The sequence below is a fragment of the Pseudophryne corroboree genome, unplaced genomic scaffold, assembly GCF_028390025.1.
Source record: "Pseudophryne corroboree isolate aPseCor3 unplaced genomic scaffold, aPseCor3.hap2 scaffold_841, whole genome shotgun sequence".
Classification (NCBI taxonomy): Eukaryota; Metazoa; Chordata; class Amphibia; order Anura; family Myobatrachidae; genus Pseudophryne; species Pseudophryne corroboree.
The window spans coordinates 183,828-192,126 of NW_026970420.1; positions in this window are offsets into that span (position 1 = coordinate 183,828).

Consider the following 8,299-nt stretch of genomic DNA (forward strand, 5'->3'; position numbering starts at 1 on the left):
TTTTATAAAATCACTTAATCAAATCTAACTCTGATTACATCAGAGAAGGCCAGGTACCCTACACTATAAGAGGGGGTTTGCAATTTTGACTTGTCTACTTAAATATCACCAAAATCTGATCACAAGGTCAATTACGTCCCTGGGTGGGATTGAACCACCAACCTTTTGATTAATAGCTGAACACACTAACCGATTGCGCCACAGAGACACTTTGCAAAAAGAATATACTGACAAAGACTAATAAGCATTCATCTAGAACGTTTCCTAGAAAAACTTTAAAAAGTCAATAATCTGGAGAGTTTTTGTAAGATGTTTCTTCCAGCAACCAATGAAGAAACACATTGGTACTTTCGCATGATGAGTGAGTGCTTCAGGATCTCTTGCACTTACATGTGCAGCAGAGTACTGCAATGGAAGCATGCTGGGCCCATAACCCAGAGGTAGGCAGATTGAAACTATCCTTTGCTATATGCATTTTTTTTTTGTTCATTAAAGTAATCCAAAACTGGGATTGATATTTTAGCTTTTATTTTTACTTAAAGTACAATAACTTTTACCATTTTAATTTGTTTTAATAGTATATTGACAGTATTGTTTTCTTTCAAAAATCCACTTAATTTTCTTTACCCTATTATTAAAATGGTAATTGACAAAAACAAACTACATTGTCACCAGAAGAGCAATACAAAATGTACAAGTGATATATTAAAATCATCTTTCCAGCTTGAATTTCAATGATGCATTGGGGCAATGATTTTGTGAGAAACATCTTTACCCTTAAATAAAGATTTTCTTAATTCCTTACCTGTGTGCTAATTAGATATCACCTTGTTTTCACATTAAACAGACTTCCACATGAGAAAGCAGCAAGGATGCAGTGGCGTTAATGTTTCCTGGTGTCAACCTGTATTATTTCAGTAGATATTGAAATGAGGATGCATCTTGCTGCCTTTCCAATGAAGCAAGTTTAATTTAGTAATAGGTGAAAAACCATCCCTACAAATATGTTAATCAGATACTTGGCTTTGTGGACACTTTTCAGAGAACAAATTAGTTAGCATAAAAATAAAGCCAGAAAATGAAGAGCTGTTTAATCACTCAATTGGATTTTTCTGCCAGCATATTTCTTTTTCTCTGCAACCCACTGCTAAATTGTGCTTCCTAGCTGTTTTTATAAAATCACTGAATCAAATCTAACTCTGATTACATCAGAGAAGGCCAGGTACCCTACACCATAACAGGGGGTTTGAAATTTTGACTTGTCTGCTTAAAGATCACCAAAATCTGATAACAAGGTCAATTAAGTCCCTGGGTGGGATTGAACCACCAACCTTTTGGTTAATAGCCTTACACACTAACTGATTGCGCCACAGCGACACTTTGCAAAAGTACTTACTGACAAAGGCTAATAAGCATTCATCTAGAACGATTCCTAGAAACATTTTAAAAAGTCAATAATGTGGAGAGTTTTTGTAAGATGTTTCTTCCATCAACCAATGAAGAAACACATTGGTACTTTCCCATGATGAGTGAGTGCTTCAGGATCTCTTGCACTTACATGTGCAGCAGAGTACTGTAATGGAAGCATGCTGGGTCCATAACCCAGAGGTAGGCAGATTGAAACTATCCTCTGCTATATGCATTTTTTTTTGTTCATTAAAGTAATCCAAAACTGGGATTGATATTTTAGCTTTTATTTTTACTTAAAGTACAATAACTTTTACCATTTTAATTTGTTTTAATAGTATATTGACAGTATTGTTTTCTTTCAAAAATCCAATTAATTTTCTTTACCCGATTATTAAAATGGTAACTGACAAAAACAAACTACATTGTCACCAGAAGAGCAATACAAAATGTACAAGTGATATATTAAAATCATCTTTCCAGCTTGAATTTCAATGATGCATTGGGGCAACGATTTTGTGAGAAACATCTTCACCCTTAAATAAAGATTTTCTTAATTCCTTACCTGTGTGCTAATTAGATATCACCTTGTTTTCACATTAAACAGACTTCCACATGAGAAAGCAGCAAGGATGCAGTGGCGTTAATGTTTCCTGGTGTCAACCTGTATTATTTCAGTAGATATTGAAATGAGGATGCATCTTGCTGCCTTTCCAATGAAGCAAGTTTAATTTAGTAATAGGTGAAAAACCATCCCTACAAAGGTGTTAATCAGAGACTTGGCTTTGTGGACACTTTTCAGAGAACAAATTTGTTATCATAAAAATAAAGCCAGAAAATGAAGAGCTGTTTAATCACTCAATTGTATTTTTCTGCCAGCATTTTTCTTTTTCTCTGCAACCCACTGCTAAATTGTGCTTCCTAGCTGTTTTTTTATAAAATCACTTAATCAAATCTAACTCTGATTACATCAGAGAAGGCCAGGTACCCTACACCATAAGAGGGGGTTTGCAATTTTGACTTGTCTACTTAAATATCACCAAAATCTGACCACAAGGTCAATTACGTCCCTGGGTGGGATTGAACCACCAACCTTTTGATTAATAGCTGAACACACTAACCGATTGCGCCACAGAGACACTTTGCAAAAAGAATATACTGACAAAGACTAATAAGCATTCATCTAGAACGTTTCCTAGAAAAACTTTAAAAGTCAATAATCTGGAGAGTTTTTGTAAGATGTTTCTTCCAGCAACCAATGAAGAAACACATTGGTACTTTCGCATGATGAGTGAGGGCTTCAGGATCTCTTGCACTTACATGTGCAGCAGAGTACTGCAATGGAAGCATGCTGGGCCCATAACCCAGAGGTAGGCAGATTGAAACTATCCTCTGCTATATGCATTTTTTTTTTGTTCATTAAAGTAATCCAAAACTGGGATTGATATTTTAGCTTTTATTTTTACTTAAAGTACAATAACTTTTACCATTTTAATTTGTTTTAATAGTATATTGACAGTATTGTTTTCTTTCAAAAATCCACTTAATTTTCTTTACCCTATTATTAAAATGGTAATTGACAAAAACAAACTACATTGTCACCAGAAGAGCAATACAAAATGTACAAGTGATATATTAAAATCATCTTTCCAGCTTGAATTTCAATGATGCATTGGGGCAATGATTTTGTGAGAAACATCTTTACCCTTAAATAAAGATTTTCTTAATTCCTTACCTGTGTGCTAATTAGATATCACCTTGTTTTCACATTAAACAGACTTCCACATGAGAAAGCAGCAAGGATGCAGTGGCGTTAATGTTTCCTGGTGTCAACCTGTATTATTTCAGTAGATATTGAAATGAGGATGCATCTTGCTGCCTTTCCAATGAAGCAAGTTTAATTTAGTAATAGGTGAAAAACCATCCCTACAAATATGTTAATCAGATACTTGGCTTTGTGGACACTTTTCAGAGAACAAATTAGTTAGCATAAAAATAAAGCCAGAAAATGAAGAGCTGTTTAATCACTCAATTGGATTTTTCTGCCAGCATATTTCTTTTTCTCTGCAACCCACTGCTAAATTGTGCTTCCTAGCTGTTTTTATAAAATCACTGAATCAAATCTAACTCTGATTACATCAGAGAAGGCCAGGTACCCTACACCATAACAGGGGGTTTGAAATTTTGACTTGTCTGCTTAAAGATCACCAAAATCTGATAACAAGGTCAATTAAGTCCCTGGGTGGGATTGAACCACCAACCTTTTAGTTAATAGCCTTACACACTAACTGATTGCGCCACAGCGACACTTTGCAAAAGTACTTACTGACAAAGGCTAATAAGCATTCATCTAGAACGATTCCTAGAAACATTTTAAAAAGTCAATAATGTGGAGAGTTTTTGTAAGATGTTTCTTCCATCAACCAATGAAGAAACACATTGGTACTTTCCCATGATGAGTGAGTGCTTCAGGATCTCTTGCACTTACATGTGCAGCAGAGTACTGTAATGGAAGCATGCTGGGTCCATAACCCAGAGGTAGGCAGATTGAAACTATCCTCTGCTATATGCATTTTTTTTGTTCATTAAAGTAATCCAAAACTGGGATTGATATTTTAGCTTTTATTTTTACTTAAAGTACAATAACTTTTACCATTTTAATTTGTTTTAATAGTATATTGACAGTATTGTTTTCTTTCAAAAATCCAATTAATTTTCTTTACCCGATTATTAAAATGGTAACTGACAAAAACAAACTACATTGTCACCAGAAGAGCAATACAAAATGTACAAGTGATATATTAAAATCATCTTTCCAGCTTGAATTTCAATGATGCATTGGGGCAACGATTTTGTGAGAAACATCTTCACCCTTAAATAAAGATTTTCTTAATTCCTTACCTGTGTGCTAATTAGATATCACCTTGTTTTCACATTAAACAGACTTCCACATGAGAAAGCAGCAAGGATGCAGTGGCGTTAATGTTTCCTGGTGTCAACCTGTATTATTTCAGTAGATATTGAAATGAGGATGCATCTTGCTGCCTTTCCAATGAAGCAAGTTTAATTTAGTAATAGGTGAAAAACCATCCCTACAAAGGTGTTAATCAGAGACTTGGCTTTGTGGACACTTTTCAGAGAACAAATTTGTTAGCATAAAAATAAAGCCAGAAAATGAAGAGCTGTTTAATCACTCAATTGGATTTTTTTGATAGCATATTTCTTTTTCTCTGCAACCCATTGCTAAATTGTGCTTCCTAGCTGTTTTTATAAAATCACTGAATCAAATCTAACTCTGATTACATCAGAGAAGGCCAGGTACCCTACACCATAACAGGGGTTTTCGAAATTTTGACTTGTCTACTTAAAGATCAACAAAATCTGATAACAAGGTCAATTATGTCCCTGGGTGGGATTGAACCACCAACCTTTTGGTTAATAGCTGTACACACTAACTGATTGCGCCACAGCGACACTTTGAAAAAGTACATACTGACAAAGGCTAATAAGCATTCATCTAGAACGTTTCCTATAAAAACTTTAAATAGTCAATAATCTGGAGAGTTTTTGTAAGATGTTTCTTCCATCAACCAATGAAGAAACACATTGGTACTTTCCCATGATGAGTGAGTGCTTCAGGATCTCTTGCACTTACATGTGCAGCAGAGTACTGTTATGAAAGCATGCTGGGTCCATAACCCAGAGGTAGGCAGATTGAAACTATCCTCTGCTATATGCATTTTTTTTTTGTTAATTAAAGTAATCCAAAACTGGGATTGATATTTTTGCTCTTTTATTTTTACTTAAAGTACAATAACTTTTACCATTTTAATTTGTTTTAATAGTATATTGACAGTATTGTTTTCTTTCAAAAATCCAATTACTTTTCTTTACCCGATTATTAAAATGGTAATTGACAAAAACAAACTACATTGTCACCAGAAGAGCAATACAAAATGTACAAGTGATATATTAAAATCATCTTTCCAGCTTGAATTTCAATGATGCATTGGGGCAACGATTTTGTGAGAAACATCTTCACCCTTAAATAAAGATTTTCTTAATTCCTTACCTGTGTGCTAATTAGATATCACTTTGTTTTCACATTAAACAGACTTCCACATGAGAAAACAGCAAAGATGCAGTGGCGTTAATGTTTCCTGGTGTCAACCTGTATTATTTCCGTAGATATTGAAATGAGGATGCATCTTGCTGCCTTTCCAATGAAGCAAGTTTAATTTAGTAATAGGTGAAAAACCATCCCTACAAAGATGTTAATCAGATACTTGGCTTTGTGGACACTTTTCAGAGAACAAATTTGTTATCATAAAAATAAAGCCAGAAAATGAAGAGCTGTTTAATCACTCAATTGGATTTTTCTGCCAGCATTTTTCTTTTTCTCTGCAACCCACTGCTAAATTGTGCTTCCTAGCTGTTTTTTTTATAAAATCACTTAATCAAATCTAACTCTGATTACATCAGAGAAGGCCAGGTACCCTACACCATAAGAGGGGTTTTGCAATTTTGACTTGTCTACTTAAATATTACCAAAATCTGATCACAAGGTCAATTACGTCCCTGGGTGGGATTGAACCACCAACCTTCTGATTAATAGCTGAACACACTAACCGATTGCGCCACAGAGACACTTTGCAAAAAATACATACTGACAAAGACTAATAAGCATTCATCTAGAACGTTTCCTAGAAAAACTTTAAAAAGTCAATAATCTGGAGAGTTTTTGTAAGATGTTTCTTCCAGCAACCAATGAAGAAACACATTGGTACTTTCGCATGATGAGTGAGTGCTTCAGGATCTCTTGCACTTACATGTGCAGCAGAGTACTGCACTGGAAGCATGCTGGGCCCATAACCCAGAGGTAGGCAGATTGAAACTATCCTTTGCTATATGCATTTTTTTTTTGTTCATTAAAGTAATCCAAAACTGGGATTGATATTTTAGCTTTTATTTTTACTTAAAGTACAATAACTTTTACCATTTTAATTTGTTTTAATAGTATATTGACAGTATTGTTTTCTTTCAAAAATCCAATTAATTTTCTTTACCCGATTTTTAAAATGGTAATTGACAAAAACAAACTACATTGTCACCAGAAGAGCAATACAAAATGTACAAGTGATATATTAAAATCATCTTTCCAGCTTGAATTTCAATGATGCATTGGGGCAACGATTTTGTGAGAAACATCTTCACCCTTAAATAAAGATTTTCTTAATTCCTTACCTGTGTGCTAATTAGATATCACCTTGTTTTCACATTAAACAGACTTCCACATGAGAAAACAGCAAAGATGCAGTGGCGTTAATGTTTCCTGGTGTCAACCTGTATTATTTCCGTAGATATTGAAATGAGGATGCATCTTGCTGCCTTTCCAATGAAGCAAGTTTAATTTAGTAATAGGTGAAAAACCATCCCTACAAAAATGTTAATCAGATACTTGGCTTTGTGGACACTTTTCAGAGAACAAATTTGTTATCATAAAAATAAAGCCAGAAAATGAAGAGCTGTTTAATCACTCAATTGGATTTTTCTGCCAGCATTTTTCTTTTTCTCTGCAACCCACTGCTAAATTGTGCTTCCTAGCTGTTTTTTTTATAAAATCACTTAATCAAATCTAACTCTGATTACATCAGAGAAGGCCAGGTACCCTACACCATAAGAGGGGGTTTGCAATTTTGACTTGTCTACTTAAATATCACCAAAATCTGATCACAAGGTCAATTATGTCCCTGGGTGGGATTGAACCACCAACTTTTTGATTAATAGCTGAACACACTAACCAATTGCGCCACAGAGACACTTTGCAAAAAGTACATACTGACAAAGACTAATAAGCATTCATCTAGAACGTTTCCTAAAAAAACTTTAAAAAGTCAATAATCTGGAGAGTTTTTGTAAGATGTTTCTTCCAGCAACCAACGAAGAAACACATTGGTACTTTCGCATGATGAGTGAGTGCTTCAGGATCTCTTGCACTTACATGTGCAGCAGAGTACTGCAATGGAAGCATGCTGGGCCCATAACCCAGAGGTAGGCAGATTGAAACTATCCTTTGCTATATGCATTTTTTTTTGTTCATTAAAGTAATCCAAAACTGGGATTGATATTTTAGCTTTTATTTTTACTTAAAGTACAATAACTTTTACCATTTTAATTTGTTTTAATAGTATATTGACAGTATTGTTTTCTTTCAAAAATCCAATTAATTTTCTTTACCCGATTATTAAAATGGTAATTGACAAAAACAAACTACATTGTCACCAGAAGAGCAATACAAAATGTACAAGTGATACATTAAAATCATCTTTCCAGCTTGAATTTCAATGATGCATTGGGGCAACGATTATGTGAGAAACATCTTCACCCTTAAATAAAGATTTTCTTAATTCCTTACCTGTGTGCTAATTAGATATCACCTTGTTTTCACATTAAACAGACTTCCACATGAGAAAGCAGCAAGGATACAGTGGCGTTAATGTTTCCTGGTGTCAACCTGTATTATTTCAGTAGATATTGAAATGAGGATGCATCTTGCTGCCTTTCCAATGAAGCAAGTTTAATTTAGTAATAGATGAAAAACCATCCCTACAAATATGTTAATCAGATACTTGGCTTTGTGGACACTTTTCAGAGAACAAATTAGTTAGCATAAAAATAAAGCCAGAAAATGAAGAGCTGTTTAATCACTCAATTGGATTTTTCTGCCAGCATATTTCTTTTTCTCTGCAACCCACTGCTAAATTGTGCTTCCTAGCTGTTTTTATAAAATCACTGAATCAAATCTAACTACATCAGAGAAGGCCAGGTACCCTACACCATAACAGGGGGTTTGAAATTTTGACTTGTCTACTTAAAGATCACCAAAATCTGA